The sequence below is a fragment of the Penaeus monodon genome, chromosome 37, assembly GCF_015228065.2.
Source record: "Penaeus monodon isolate SGIC_2016 chromosome 37, NSTDA_Pmon_1, whole genome shotgun sequence".
NCBI classification, from domain to species: Eukaryota; Metazoa; Arthropoda; class Malacostraca; order Decapoda; family Penaeidae; genus Penaeus; species Penaeus monodon.
In genome coordinates, this window is record NC_051422.1 from 4,023,392 (window position 1) to 4,040,651 (window position 17,260).

Genomic DNA, 17,260 nt, shown 5'->3' on the forward strand with positions numbered 1-17,260 from the left:
GAAGACACACAGCTTGGTCCTTCTGCATAGGTACCGACATCTCCAAACGCTCTTGTTGATCGAGTTCATGGCTCCTGTTGTCAGACCAATCCCTCTACTGACTTCCTGGTCTGACAACCCAGAGATATGGACTATGCTACCAAGGTATGTAAACTTCTGTGACTTCAACGTCCTCGCCGCAAGCATGGATCGACTGAACGGTGTTCCCCTAACAGGCCCCCACAGTCCTGAATCTTTGTCTTTGTCCAGGAGACCTCTAGGCCTAGGGCTTCGCCTCATTGCTAAATGCATCAAGAGCCCGCCACAAGTGACTCCAAGGCTCAGATAGGATGGCAACATCGTCGGCAAAGTCAAGGTCCGAGACCTTAATATTGCCTAGTGTTGCTCCGCACTGACTTTGGCTAGTAGCTCTGGCCCATTATCCAGTCCATACAAGTGTTGAAAAGTGTGGTGCAAGGACACAGCCTTGCCTCACCCCTGAATTAACAGGGAAGAAGTTCGACATACCCCACAACACTTTACAGCACTTTCAGTACCAGTATAGAGGCTTGCTATCAGGCCAATAATCTGAGTCGGAATTCCCCTGAGCCTCAGGATCTCCCATAGCGATTCCCGATGCACCGAGTCAAACGCCTTCTTGAGTCGATGTAGGCTGCAAGCAACCCACGACCAAACTCACGACGGCGTTCCACAATTACTCGAAGCGCTAGTATACGTCTATTGTGGACTTGCCAGGAGTAAATCCAGACTGCTCCGGTCTCTGGTGCCTTAGTAGGTGGTTGCGGATCCGTTTCAGAAGAATGTGGGCGAGAAGCTTGCCTGGTATGCTGAGCAGTGTAATGCCACGGTAGTTGCTACAGTCCCATCGAACCCCTTTCCCCTTCCAGAGAGGGATGACCACCCCTCACACCAGTCAAGGGGGAATGTTACCAGACTGCCAAATGGCAGTCAGGACTGTATGCAGGCCCCGAGCCATAGGTTCACCCCCACCTTTATATATATATATATATATATAAATATATATATATATATATATATATATATATATATGTATTATATATATATATCATAAACATATATATATATATATATATATATATATATATATATATATATATATATATATATATATATATATATATACACACAAACACACACACCATTATATTATATATACATACATATATATATATATATATATATTTATATTTATAATATATATATATATATATATATTTATATATATATATATATATATATTTATATATATATATATATATATATATATATATATATATATATGTCAAGTTCATCTTGGGCATTGCTGTCCTTCTCATGAGGGTCACTGGAGCTCGCGGGGCGGCAGTAACGGTGGTCGCCTCACCGCATGGGGAGATGCTTGCTTGCTTGCTTGAGATTTGCGAAGTTCTGGCTTCACCCGGGCCTTTCACTTATGGCCCGGCCTGTGTCAGCTTTTCATGGCTGTCTCATTTGTTTGTCTTACACTCGGTGCTTACCGTGGCGGTGGGATTGCCAGCAGGCGCTCCTGTAGCCGTGGTGTAAGCATCTCGCATAATCTCTTTACCAGCACGACGGCTGTGTTCTGCGGGCTTTGTCTTAGGAATTGCGTGTGCACGCAATTCTCTAAGTAATGTACAAGTGTGGCGTTCGGCTCGCCGCAATGCATGCAACACCTCTCTTCACGTTATATGGTTTGTATAATCTGCCATGCACAGTTATAACCTAGGCGCATTCTGTGCAGAATGACTTCGGTACCTCTGTTGTTTATTTCAGAGAGTGCCAGTGGTTCATAGCCTGTGGCATCTGAGTACCAGCTGGCCGAAGGGGAATATCTCGTTTCCTCTCTGTGAAGCTGCAGGAGGAAGGAGTTGGCCGTCACCGTACACTTCCTCCTAAGTAATTTTCGGCTCTGATGTATTATCATGGGATTAGGGGGCATACCCCTGCCGATTTCGGCTAATCTGTCAGCAAAGTCATTGCCTCTGATCCCTATGTGGCTGGGAACCCAGTTTATGATAATTCTTCTACCCTGTGCAAGAATCCTCTGTGCCAGTGTGAGGATGGTTGTCAGAAGGTAGATGTTGTCAGTGGGTGAGCGCTGCTGAAGACAGTCGACGGCTCCTTTGGAGTCTGTGTGTATGACCACGTGTCCTTCCCTCACGGATGCGTGGCTCAGTGCTCCCATGATAGCAACTGCCTCTGCCTGTAGCGAGGAGGCGTTGTCTGTTACCCTCATGGATATTGTGGCATCCCTTGCTGTGAAGCCGGCGCCTGCAGTGTGGGTCAAGGGATCGACCGATCCAACCGTGTAATATGTTCTGCTCCCCGGAGGAGTGATGGTTGCAATGACCCTCTGGGTTTCTGCCTTTAGCTAGGCGTACAATACTCATTCTTTTTGCTTGCCAGTCTCATGACTCTATCGAGGTTTGTGCCCACGGCGGAGCTTCGACAAAGTCAGGGTGTGGGGAGTCCATGCCCTTGGCCAGTAGCGGTTCTTTGAGCTGATGGCGTATTAGCACCCTGGCTGTGTGAGACAGCCAGTTGTTTGCAAACAGCTCGTTATCTTGTTCTAGGTGTCTGACTATTTTATGTCTTAGGCTTGTGTTCCTGGGAGCCTGGATGACCTTTGATAAGAATTGTGCTGCCATTAGATCAATTCGTGAGGCCAAGGGGAGAAGGTTTGTCTCCACTAGGAGGTTGAGAACCTTCACCCACCTTGGGGCACCCAGAATGACCCTGGCGGCTTCGTTTTGGACTGTCTCCAGTCGGTCTTTATATTTTCTCTTAATGCCAGTCAGAGCGAGGGAGTCATAGTCTACAATGGGCCTGACAGCATGTACGTAGAATGATCTTAGTACTCTATGTCTGGCCCCTATGCATCTTCCACTCATTGCTCTCATGACAGACAGGCTTGCCTTTGTTCGGTCAAGCAGGTGCTGGACCTCCTTGCGGAAGGAGAGGGTCCGGTCTATCCTTACCCCAAGGTAGAGGTAGTCCTGGACCCACTCCAAGTCCATTCCCTGGATTTTCAGACTTGTGCCTTGAACTCTCTGTCTCAGAGCCATGGCTTTGGATTTGGCTGCAGAGATCTTTAGTCCTGTCCTGCAACATTCCTCGGATATCAGGTCCAGACAATGCTGGGCTTTGTTTAGGCAGTATGGTCCAGTGGAGATGATAGCGAGATCGTCTGCATAGGAGATGATCTTGCACCCCACTGGGAGGTTTATGTTGAGGATACAGGACATTAATGTGTTAAAAAGGGCTGGACTGAGAACCCCACCCTGTGGTGTTCCATTTTATAGTGGCATGTGCTGTGATAGGTGACCTTGGAATTTGACTCTGGCTGTTCTATTCGTAAAGTAGTCACCTATCCAAGCCAAGAGCTTACCTCTGATTCCTTTTTGGATCAGGTTCTCCTGAATGGCAAGAGGACTTGCCAATTCGAAAGCCTTCTCCAGGTCAAGGAATACTACCACAGATGTGCCCGTGTTTATTGTGCTCAAGAGCGTGGCTATGCTGTGCGCTGTGCTCATGCCCCTGGTGAACCCGTGGAGGTGTTCGTGTGGGGGTCCCATTTTCCATCGGAGCCGGTTCAGTACCATCCTCTCGGCAGTCTTGGCCAGACAGCTGAGGAGAGAGATGGGGCAGTACTTCCCCGGCTCCTTTGGTTTAGGGATGGGAACTAAGTTAGCCCTCTTCCAGCTCTGGGGTAGAGTGGAAGTTTCCCAGGACTTGTTGATGAGTTGCAGGAATGCAAGCTCACCTACCAGTCCCAGGCGGGAGATGATGGGGTACGAGATCCCGTCAGCGCCCAGGGATATAACTGGCTTTATATGCATCTCTTAGTTCCCTCAGAGAAAAGATAACGTCTGAGTTATCGGGTTCGGCTGCCCTTTCTCTGATGTGAGCAAGTCTGTCTGGTTGTAGGCATTCTTGTCTTGCCCTCAGTTCGGCTGGCAGGCTGTCGCTACTCGTTCTCGCAGAGAACTCTTGCGCCAGTCTGTTGGCCTCTGACTGGGGGTCGTGGTGCGTGCATCTCAGGGCTGAGCGGCTGGTGGCTCACTTGACCCGTTGCCATAGCTCTGAGAGGGTGGTATGGTGATTGAAGGACTCACACCATTCCAGCCACTTTTCCTGCCTCACTCTGCTGACAGTTTCCTTGGTGTCCCCGACAGCCTCCCTTAGGAGGGCTAGGTTGTCGGGGGTTCTTTGCCTTTGGAAATGTTTTCGGCACATATTTACCCTGTGGTTGACCTCCCTAATCTCGTCATTGAAGTACCAGGCGTCCTTGTGACTCCTAGACCCAGGCCGAGTTTTGGGTATGGTCAGTGAGACTGCCTCATCAATGGCATTTACAAGTCTGGCTTGTAGCACTTCCACATTTTCGCTTTGTGTGGGTTCATTGCTTCTCAGACAGCGGGCCAAGGCGTTCTGGAACGCCTGCCAGTCGGCCTTGTCTGTTTTCCATCTTGGATTCGGTCGTGGTATTTCGGCTAGGCCACTATCCATGAGGGTTGTTATAGTGCCATAATGGTCACCAGTGACGGTCTCATAGACACGCCAGCCAATCCTCTCCACCAGAGTCACAGTGGCCAGGGTGAGGTCTAGGACCCCTCCTTTGACATGCGTTGGCTCCTGGCTGTTGAGGAGAGCGATCTTGGGGAATGTCTCAAGCACGTTGGCTATATGACAGCCAGCTGCATCCGGTGCCCTGCAGGGAGCCAGGATGGGGTGGTGTGCATTGAAGTCTCCCCCTATGATCACTCGGTCGTGTGCTGCGGAAGCACATACCTGGCTGATGTCTAAGCTACTACAGTGTGGCCGGCTGTACACATTGTACAATTTCAGGGGCCCCCCAGCCAGTTGAATCTCGACGGCAAGAGATTCAACATCTTCTCCACAGTGCGGTGCATCGGCTATTGCGGAGCAGGGAATTGTTGCTTTGACCAGGGTCATCAGGCCTCTTTTGCCATCGGAACGTGGCAGCGCGTAGATGTGATACCCAGAGAAGCGAACAGCTTCTGCTGATAATGTCTCCTGGAGCATGACGATGTCAATGCTCCTTGATCGCACTATTGCGTGGAGGATGGCACTCCTTGAGGAGAAGCCACAGATGTTCCACTGCAGAATACTTAGATTGCGTGCCATGATGTTACTAATTGATAGTTACATCAGAGACATCGTCGTATTCGGATTGATAGTCGGAGTCTGACAACTCCACTGTGAGATCCTCATTGCTTGAGGGGTCTCCTTCAGCTGTCAGGCTATCCCTGGATCCACTGGGGGGTGGAGAGCCTTTGGTAGCTCTGACTTGACCTGTTTGGCTTTTTCTCTGGCCAGGCTGTTTCTGTGCATTGGCTGGCCTTGCCTGGGCAGGCTCAGCTTCTTCTGATTCGGCTTGTGGCACTGAATCAGCCTGGTTAGGCTCTGCCTGTGAGGGCATAGCCTGGGTTGGAGTGGGGAGGGGAGTCTCGACCTGGGGTGAGGGAGAGGATTGGGCTGATTTAGCCCTCTCCATCTTCCTTCCCTTTATGCTTTTGACAGTCTGTTTGAATGCCGTCATGGCGATGTCGACTGCCTTATCCGCCTCTTCCTTGGTCCTGGACAAGGATACTGCCACTGCTGTAACTACAGCAGAGATCAGGATCGACATGTCCCCCTCGTCGAAGAACATGTCTTCTGGGTCTGGGGATGACCGTGTGGTGCTGTTGAACCTTTCTTCCTGTGGTTCCTCTGCACTCCGGTTTCGGCTGGGGGGCAGCTTCCTTCCTCTTAGGAGGTCGGGAATCCTTTTCGCTTTTGTTCCTCCCCCTGGGGGGGCAGGAACAAAGTCTTACCTTCTTAGCAACCTCTTGCCGTTTGAGGGCCGCCTCTTTCCTGACAGAGCAAGCCAGGCTCCAGGCGTGATGCCTCTTGGCACAGTTAGGACATTTGGCTGTTGTGTCCTTCTTTTCTTCTTTATGTGCCTTGATGCACACCTCGGTGTTGTGTGCCTTGCTACAGACACCACATTTTGGCTTGGCTGTACAGCTAGGCTGGTGGTGTCCGTACTTCTGGCACTTGAAACACCGCAGTGGTTCAGGCACATAAGTGCATAGGTGATAGGTACCCCAGTTACCCAGATCAAGGGTAGAGCTTGGGCTACCTTTCATGGTTACCAGGACTTGCCTGGTTGGAGTCTTCCCCTTCGGCAATCGGGAAGCCTCCACGACCTGTGGGTGTGATGCGATCACCTCCACATCGTATGAGACTGAGAAGCCAAGTAGCACCATCTTGACCCTCTTTTCCTCGGGATTCAGTGGCGAGAGGCTCACTTTTCTCCCATCTTTTAGCTCCTTTGTTTCCTGCAGGAAACAAAGGGTGGCTTGATCTTTGGGCATGATCATGCCCTGATCTCGCGCAACCCGGATCGACAGCCGGATTTTGCGCTGGCTCTCCAATGCCCTCACCATTTGGTAGGCATTGTCGAAGCCTTAGGGTTTGACAGGGACCTTAAATTACGGGAAACACCTTGGGGGTCCAGACTCGCCATCAGAGTCGGTCTCCGGCCTCGGACGTTTCGGTCCGCCCTTTCGGCTTTGGGGCTTGCTCGTGGGGGCACCAGCTGTTTCGGCTGGTTCAGCTGGTGCTCCTGATTCAGTCAGTGGGGTCGTCTGAGGAGTGCTCAGAGGCCTTCCTGGTCTGGGTGATGGCCTGGAGGGGCCAGCACGAGAGTCCATCTGTTGGACAATCTGGTGGAAAGACATGTTTGTACATGGTTTTTCTGTCTTGTCCATCATCTTGGCAGCAGGCATGACAGTGTCATCCTGTGCTCGGGGTTTTCTTTTGCCACCCGGAGGCACGTAAGGCTTCAGGGTGGCTGCCGTGGTCTGGGCCTTGCACGGGTCGTCAACAGTAACGTCTGTCTGTGGGGGATTTTTGGTTTTGCTTTCCATGTATTTGGCAGTGCTTCATCCACTCACGCCCCCACCCACCACGGAGTCCAACAAGGGGAAGCTGAGTGCTAGAACCAATGTCTAACAGCAACAGGGGTGATGAGTGGATATACGCAGCCAATTAGCCGTTTGCACTGGTACGCACGGACGGTGTGGGTACCAACGGCAGCATGACTGCTTGACCCTAGCCTCCCGAGGGAGACCAGCCGATTGACCTGACCGGGCCTGGATCAGGCCGCCTGTCTTGCCAGAATAGAGGAACAAAGAGGCGTGTTGCTAGCCGCAGGGCGTACTCGTGCACGGCATCGCTCAACCTCCAGGACTCACAAGCTCACAAGGATGCCACGCACGGCAAACATGTGGGTAGGTGTCAACCTCTGGGAGTATCCCAGAGGGGATGTCCTTCCACCTACAGGACATCATTGATGGGAACACTTCTGCTCCTCCCTCAGTGAGGAAGGGAGCTCTTTCACTTTTCCCAGGCAGTTCCTCTCCACTCCTCAGAGAGGACCTATACCCTTTTTCAAAGTGAATCCCTCTTTTCTCTGAAACGCCCAAAGGTTGTTTCACCTCAGTGAGAAAAGAGGGGGGTCCTGCACCTGTTCCTGTCAGTTCCTTCATCCCTCTGAAACAGCCGGCCACAGACTGTTTCACCACAGTGAGGGAGAGAAATTAACATTTTTCCAGGAGGTTCCTATGGCAGGACGGTTTTTTAAGGTGAATCCCTCTTCTCTCTGAAACATCCAAAGGATGTTTCACCTCAGTGAGAGAAGGGGGTTCCTGTACCTGTTCCAGTAAGTTCCTTCATCCCTCTGAAGTAGCCAACCACAAACTATTTCATCACAGTGAGGGAGAAAGACTAACTTTTATCCAGGTACATCCTATCACAGGAGGGGAACTTTATGTTCTGTCTAGCAGATGCTATTAGACAGAACGTGGCTGAAGGCCTGACAAGGGGGCTCTACCTGCCTATCGCCCTATTCGAAAGAAAAAGAGTGGCAGTCATCAGATGGTCTGCCAGACCAGTCCCTAGCAAAAGAATGGCAACTCTATGCACACCGTAAGGCAGGCCTTCTAAGGCCCCCCAGACACACCCTCCCCTGCGGGAGATAAAGGTCTGCCCACGTCCGAGCACGCGCCCGAAGATGGGGTCAAGTTCACAAGAAAGTGTGCATAGAGTTATCCTAATGCCGAAAATTCGTATAGGAAAGAGTAGGCTAAGAGGGCACGAAGCTACATGCAAGCAAATAGCATCGTGGCATCAAACAATGGGGGGCGCGTCACCGTCCGGGAAGGTCCTGGAGCTACATTCACCAGAGGAAACCGACAGCGGCCCATGCTAGAAGGAACCAAGAACCTCGGTGCCCAAGATGTTTGTAGATAATATCCACTCCGGATGATTATCTTAAAAAGATGGGGCGAGATGTCAAGTTCATCTTGGGCACTGCTGTCCTTCTCATGAGGGTCACTGGAGCTCGCTGGGCGGCAGTAACGGTGGTCGCCTCACCGCATGGGGAGATCTCTTCCCGAACATACACTGGACCTTCCTCGATGTATACTCGGTCAAAGTGGATTGGCCGTCTCCCCGTGTGGGGGGACGAAGATTTCGTCGTAAACATCGTCGGGTCAAATAAAAGGAGCACCAGTCAAAAATTCAGTAGTTGTCCCATGACTTCTGACTCGTGTGCTCCCTTCCGCCATGTGACCTCGCCTGCTCCGCTGGATCCTCTCTCACTCCCACGCTCCTGATTGTACATATTTTGCTATGTATGTGTATGTATAGTGTATTTTAGTGCCTTTATCAATAAACCTTTCTGTATGTTTCCTCTGGTGTTTTTCCATTGACCTTGACCGTTCTGATTCTTATATCTTTTTATAAGTCGAACCCTGACAATATATATATATATATATATATATATATATATATATATATATATATATATATGTGTATATATATGCATATATACATATATATAAATATATACACATATATATATATATGTATATATATATATATATATATATATTATATATATAAATATTTATATATATATATTATATATATAAATATTTATATATATATAAATATATATATATATATATATATATATGTGTGTGTGTGTGTGTGTGTGTGTATATATATATATATATATATATATATATATATATATATTGTTACGCCGGTCGCCTCGTCTCTCTGCCACCTGCACAAGGCAGGCTAGGCAGACGGCGTGCTATCCACAGGGTCGTGAACACTGAACAGCTCCAAGAGGCACCGAGCACCACAGCATCCCAGAACACCACAAGGGGAAACGCCAAGTGGCGAGGCAGGGCACGAAATAAACACGAAATGACTGTCTTTCCTTTATTTACACAAGTTATTTACCCGTACACTTTTCTATAGGCACAATACAGGGGGGACACCAGCATGTCACACTGCACGATACAGCTTATAACAGGGCAACACAAAGTATATATCAGGTCACAAGGGCACACACGAGGTCTTCACAGGAGCAGCACCCAACTCCGTCTCTCTTGGCTTGTTCCTCCGCTCCTCCGCTCATAGCCATTTGCGTCATGTTTGCCCAGGTCCCTTCATGTTAACACATGCCCAGGTCATCCTTTTCATGTTAACACATGTTTCGCACAGAGACAAAGACCCACTGGCGTAGCAATATATATATATATACATACATATATATGTGTTGTGTGTGTGATATATATATATATATATATATATATATATATATATATACTAAGGTAATAGACTAAAGAGGCTTTCACACGAGCGTTTTTGCAACGATAAATCAGTGGTATCTTCAACATTTCCACTTCCCGCATCTTCCGAAATCATATAATCTACTACTTGGTCTGAAGCAGAAGCGGAAACGGCGCAGCGAGCATGGCAAGAGACCGTATCTACTGAGAAAGAATACTCAACTACACAAAGAATAATAATCTTTATATCAAAATTACTTTTAAACAGATTGTGCATTTCGTATCCCTATATTATTTAATTGTATATCATATTTACATGTTAATCCATTTGAGAGTATCCGTGACGTCATCATGCGCGGAGCTTGCCGATATTTTCCTTCAGCGAAGTTCTTAGAGCTATTCTAGCTACGATTGATTTCAAGCTTCAAGGTACACAACTGCTGGTGGCTTAAGCGAAATCCGGGCTGACTACTTGGATAGCTAATCAAAAAAAAAGTTCTTGCACCAGATTATGATACAGACTTTAATTATTTCTTCTCTACAACCACGAACAAATGTACTGTAATGAGAGCACCCGTAGACACCATGTGTGTTACTGAAATCGAGCGAATAGGTGGTGGTTCAGTTCGCCCTGTGAGGACACCGAGTTGGGAATCGCCCACAGGGTAACTTCGAATGGCGAGTCGTATCACAAACTGGTTGCTGAAAAAAAAAACGCTCGTATGGACCATTCAGGCACGGCCACACGGCGTAAAGTGGGAAAATACCTGGATTGCTGGTTTCTGTGCCGCCCATCTCGAAACAGAACATCCTACCGCCTGCATTTTCCTTGGTCTGCTTGGGGCAGTCGGCGCCGGCAAGGCACAGCAGCACACCATCTAACTTTTAGGCCTTGTCCTAGTCGCGGCTTCCGTTGGCACTCGTTTACAAATCACTGTCTGTTACGTATAGGTTGGTTATGTGCTCTGCGTGCTTTTATATGCGTTGTATTATGTTTTATTTATATGTTCTGTATAGTCGTGTGATGGGCGGTATGGCCAGGGACCCACCGCACAAAACCACGCGGTCACGCTCGTATCCAGCTTTCCGGGTGCCATCACCTGTAGGCTTCACACTGTTGATGTCTACGCACTTTGCTGTTCTGAGGAATGGTTTTCGGGGGCTGTCCCGAGCTGGTGGTGTCTCCGCAAGCCGTAGCTCGTGAGTGTAGGAACTCTGAATACGTGGTTTATAGCTTTCATTTCAATTTTCTTGTATTTCAGTTCCTAAAGAGGTTTTCGCCAAGTGATCCATCCTCAAAAAATGCCTCGATTGCAGAGTCATTGTCCAATGTGCTGCTTTTATTTAAAGTTCATATTGTATGCACCCTCCGTCTCTCTATGTCAAAAGCCACTATTTCCCCTTTCTACTGGGAAATCCCTCCGGCTTTAATCTAGAGGGGCAAAACTATTTAATTTAAAACGTCCCCCCAAGTGTGGCTCTCCTGTATCATTACCTGAATCCCATTACTCGTGATGAACCCACACTATAAAATTACCAATAATCATAAAAGAGGGTTTACTGGGGGGGGATGATCAGTTTCGTCTTAAGAGAGGGTAACCTGATTAGAAGGGTACTATCAACATTGATAATCCTTAACATTTTCCTTTGATAATATTTGGGATTATAAATTCATTAAACTTTTTTATACTAAAAAAACCTTTAATTGACCAAACAGGGGGGGGGGGGGGGGATGTCCACTTCCCTCCATAAGGTGTGTAGTAAAATAGACCCTTCCTATCTTAATGTCTTCCTTCTTGAATCCTTTGTCTGACAGACTTTTTTCCTCAATTTTCTTTATATTCTTCACTGTAAATCAGTTCAGGGGATGTCCTACGGATATCAATCCTGCTTTACCGATCTGTGATCTCTTCCAGGACTTTCTCAGAAGCGAAAACCACCACAAACACAAGAGGAGAGAAAAAATAAAAACAATTCCCATAAAATAGAAGCAAGTTTGTTTTCTATTTTAGGAATGATTAAAGAACAATAAAAGGATTCAATAATAACTGATTTTCTTGTAGGCACATAACTACTTTTGACAAACAAACAAATTGTATAGATTTCATGCCATTAATACGATCTGAGTAGTTTTTTTATATTTTAATAATGTGTTATTTTTATGAAACCCTCATTTTAGCATAGATTAGCATTATTCTGGTTTATAAACCTTCAATAACACTACTTTCCTTTGGATGGGTTTTTAAATCCTCAATAATACAGAGAAAACATCTGAATGTTAATCCAAGTGCTACTTTCCCAGCCACTAGCTGTGAAGAAGATATTCTATTTAACCATAGTTCTCCGATTTGTTCTCAAATTATTACTTTTGTTATTGTTCTTTCGTGTAATTTTTAGATCTATAGCAACTGTTACGGCCGGCCGCCCTCGTCCCTCTCTGCCACCCAACACAAAGGCAGCAGGCAGACGGCGGTGGCTATCCACAGGTTCGTGAACAACTGAACAGTCTTCCACAGAGGCACCGAACACCACAGTCGTCCCCATAACACCCCAGGATAGAAAAACCCAAGTGGCGAGGCAGGGCACGAAGTAAACACCAAAATGACAGTCTTCTCCTTATTTACACACAATTTAATTTTTCCCGTAACACCTTTTTTCTATAGGCACAATACAGGTGGGAAACCAGCAGTCCTCAACTGCCTATACAGCCTTTATAGCAGGGCACCAACGGTTATCAGTCCCCCACCAAGGGCCCTCACACGAGGTCCCTTCACAGGACCAGCAAACCCACCGCGTCTCTTGGCTTGTTCCTCCCGCGCCTCCGCCTCACAGCCCAGCTGCGTCCATGTTTTTTTGCCCAGTTCCCCTTCAGTGTTAACACATTCGCGCACAGACACAAGACCCACTGGCGTAAGCAACTATCCCCCCCCCTATTCAAGCAAACGACCCCGTCTGCTCTGACATACTAAAACTGAAACTACATAAAAATTTAAATAAAAAGCAGTTCTTTCAGAAACACAAAAATCTTTTTCATCAGCGCGGCTTTTCTTCGCCTCGCTGGGGTCCTTCTCTGGAGAGGTTTGGGCGGGCGTAGATTGGCAGTGGCACCCAAGACCTGGCTCACATGGTCCAAAACCCACTGACTATGTTTTGCCATCGCCCCTCCCGTCCAATGCTTCGTCCTCATCTCGGTCCCAGCGTCTGCCCACTTCCCTCCGCCGACGACTGGGGCTAACGTCATCTTCTTTTTCACCATGGCCCCCAGGATTAGCTTCCTGGCCCCAGTTAAACGCCACAGCCGGGTGCACACCAAGTCTCGATAAAGTCCCGGCCAAACGGCCCCCACACCACCAACTCCCCTTGCTCCCGACGTCCTCTTTTCTTGGACGCTTCCCCTTCCTCAAACAAGTGGCCCATCTTTTACCCAGCTGGCACCCTTCTGGGCCTTATCGGAGAAGTTAGCTACCAACACTGTAAAACTAAACCCCCCCTGGTCCAACAAGGCGTTCCACCCACCGCTACGCCAATCACCACTTCAAGGTTTTTGAATGGGCTCCACGAAGCCCTCCTACATCCACATCATATCACTCCTTATAGTCCACACCGGATTCCTAGACTCTGTCCTGGGGGCAAGGTTGCAGTAACTCAGCCGTAATAGCTTAACCTCTGGCCACAGCCAACTCTTGGAAGCAGGGCACATCTTCACCGTGCACCCTCACCACTTCCGTCCAAGGTCGACCACACGCCCCTACTCTGTGTCATGTAGTCAAGTGCCCCAACAATCAGTGCTCGCCATATCCGCCCACATACACCGCCAGGCCGCTGCACCCGTGCTTGCCCACACCAATACGAGCCTTCACTGGCCCCCTTGAAGCTGCACACAATGCCCGTGACACCCACAGTCCCCCTCTGTGGTTGCATTCTGGAAGTCCGCATAGTGGCCCAAAAGATCAGGCCGCACTAGGGTCCTTCTTCAGCCCCAGTGTCCCCACCTGGTCAGCGGCAGGCTTCCCCATCTACTGAGCCCTCCCAGACCTGCATCCGTTGCTGGTTTCGACGGCAGCTTACCCCAAGTCGGGGCCCCAGGAGCCGAGCGGGCTGGGTTTCGGCCCCCTTCTCCACCTGTCCGAGTTTTTTCCTCCTGTACACTTCCTTTAGCCTTAGACATGCACTTTTGGTGGTGACCCATAAAACCTGCCCAGTCCCTTGCAGCAACTTCTCTGTAAAGTGCATCAAAAATCCGTCTGGTTGAGAGGACGTTGTCTCCTCTCCCTCTGACCACTGACTATACGTCTTTGCCCTACCTCTCCGCAGCCCCCAAACAAGCCCCTTGAAAAGTGCCTCGGGCCTCACCTGCCCTTCAATGCTACCCTTCTCCACTTTAGCCTTCTGGCCCCCGGAGGTCCCCAACGGCGGGGCTGATCAGCTTGGCCCCCTAGTCCCACTGGTTGCCTTCAGGAAGGCCTCCGACTCCAAGGCCCCTCGCCCAGAGCGCCACCTGCATGTCCTCTGGGTGGGTGCTGCGTGGAACGTAGATTTGCTGCTGCTGGGCCCGCAAAGCGTCAACAAAGAATCCACGGGCCAGGACCACGATCATTCTCCTTCCACAGCTGCAGGGTAACGACCTCCTTACCATCGCCTCCACATCCTGCGCCAGCTGGGACGTGTCCCTCGCCCACGCTTCTCACAGTCCGCCTTCTTTCAAGTGGGCCCCCGATATACCTCGCCCTGGTGGTGGTCCCGAAACGGCGTTTTCTAAAGTCTCTGCCAACGCTTGGTGTAAAGGCTATAAATAAGTGGATGCCGGCAGATGAACCAAGCAACTTCCACCGCGGGGCCCCTTAGCGCCTTTTACCAGCTTGCCGGGCCTTCTCTTCTTTTGGCTCCAGCCCTGGGCGATGCCACATTTTCAAATTGGCGACATATGCCTCCCAGGCCACCTTCCCGTCCGTTAACGCAGCTGCTTACGCCCTCAACAAGAAATGTCCCCCTGGAGGCGAGGGAGCTGCAGGGTGGACAACGCCGTGCCCGTGAACTAACACGCCAGGGGGGAGGAAGGGGGAGGGAAGCATGAAGCCGGGTGGACCGTGGTCCCTAGTTTTTGCCGCCACCTAATACCCAAGAGAAGCAGTTTCCGATGGGTCCCCCCCAGCCCTTCTGCAAGCGACCACTGTCTGCCGAACGATGCGCGAGCACCGGGGGTTTCCTGCCACAGAACCAGGCAGAACCCAGTAAATCTGACACTCTGGCATCTGTTGCCAGAACGCTTGTCTGCCTTCTCTGCTTGCAACATTACTACCTTGGTGACGCCGCCCTTTCCCTTCCTCCCGCCCTTTCATCTTTCTCCCCATGCCCTGACCTCGCCCCTTCAGAGTCTGCACCTCCTCCATCGCGTTTTTCACTCTTCAACGCTGTTGCAGGCCTTGACGGTGTACTGCTGAGTTTTTGCCCATCTCACAATGCAGGATTGCCTTCACTGTAGCAACCTCAACAGGTCCGGCAGAACTGTTTCCTCTGCTTCCCTTGCCTGCCATCTTTGACGAGATGGTGCGCCTGCTCGTGTGCCCTCCCTGTGCATGCTCTTCTGGCCCTTTTGTTGCCATTTCCTCCCTCAACCGGCCAGCATGGCAGTGATTCAGGTCCGTCTTGGCCCTCGGCTTTTCACCTCCACTTCGTGCCTGCCTCAGGTCCGTAGCCTCCCTCTCCCTCAGGTGTGCCACCAATCTTTGGACCACATGATAAATCGGCGCGTCTCACTGATCAACCAAGGACCATTTGTTTTTACGCCGGCCGCACTCGTCTCTCTGCCACCAACACAGCAGGGGCTTAGGCAGATTGCGGTGGCTCATCCCACAGGGCGTGAACACGGACAGCTTCCAAGAAGGCAACGAACCACCACAGCGTCCCCCCCAGAACACCAGGAGAGGAAAACGCCAAGTGCTAGGCCATGGCACAAGTTTAACAACAAAATGGCAAAGTCCCTTTTCCCTTTTATTTACACAAGTTATTTTACCTTTACACTTTTCTATAGGCACAATACGGGGGGAAACCAGCATGTCCTCCAGCACAACAGTTTATAACAGGGCCAACACCATTTATCAGGTCACAAAGGACACAGGGAGGTCCTTCCCACGGAGCGGGAAACCCCAACGGTCTCTGGCCTTGTTCCCTCCGCTCCTCCGCTCACAGCCAGCTGCGTCTGTTTGCCCAGTCCCCTTCATGTAACACGGGGTTTTTCGCCAGTTAACAAGACCCTGGCTTTAGCATTATTGATATATTTTAATATTTTTTTAATTAATAACAGTTTTATGAATGTTTTTTTATATTAGTTATTTAAATGATATTTTTAATCAATATTAATGTAAATTCTTACTATATGTATATGTTATCTTTTTCTTTTAATATTTTTCACAGCCCATCTATATATCTTGCTAGGGATAATTATTAGTTATATCTTATTCATCTATTATATTATAATGTATGTTTATATATTAATTTTAATAATAACTTCTTTTATATGATCTATATATAAAAATAAGAATAATCATATAAGGTTATACTAATAATATTTTAGATATTAGACTAAAAAATAAATATCAAAATATTAATAATCATATAATATATCTTATATATTTATTTAAAATTATTTAATAATTTATATATAAATAAAACTAATTATCATATGATATAAACACTTATATCAGTATATGTATACATATATTTTATATGGTCTACAAATATCTGTAGTCTTACATGATCTTATCCTCAATATCTTGCATTTTATCCTGTATAGCATTCATTATTCAATTTGCACTATATACAAATCTTAATAGTATCACGTCTCTTTCATGTATAATATTAAAATATCAATATACAAACCATTTATATTATAATGTATATGATATATATTATAATAAGTTTATATATTAGAAGGTGTGTATATTGTTATATATAATTAATATATAATAAAAAAAAGTATCAATATATATATATATCTATGTATATATAATATATATCATAAAATTATATATATTGATATATATATATATATTAAATCAATTAATATATATAAATGTATTCCTATAATTATAATTATATATATTAATAATATATAATATATATAATAATATTATTATATTTTGCTACGCCAGTGGGTCTTTTGTCACTGTTCGGGGGAACATGTGTTTTAACATGAAGGGACCTGGGCAAACATGACGCAGCTGGCTGTGAGCGGAGGAGCGGAGGAACAAGCCAAGAGACGCGTGGGTGCTGCTCCTGTGAAGACCTCGTGTGTGCCCTTTGTGACCTGAATAAACCTTGTGTTGCCCTGTTATAAGCTGTATGTGCTGTGTGACATGCTGGTTTCCCCCTGTATTGTGCCTATAGAAAAGTGTACGGGTAAATAACTTGTGTAAATAAAGGAAATACTGTCATTTGTGTGTTTACTTCGTGCCCTGCCTCGCCACTTGGCGTTTCCTCGTGGTTCTTGGACCTGGTGGTGTTCTGGAGCTGTCTAGTGTCACGACCTGTGATACGTCTGTAGCCTCTTGGTAAAAGCTGTTCGGTTGAGTGAGTTCAGCGCCGAG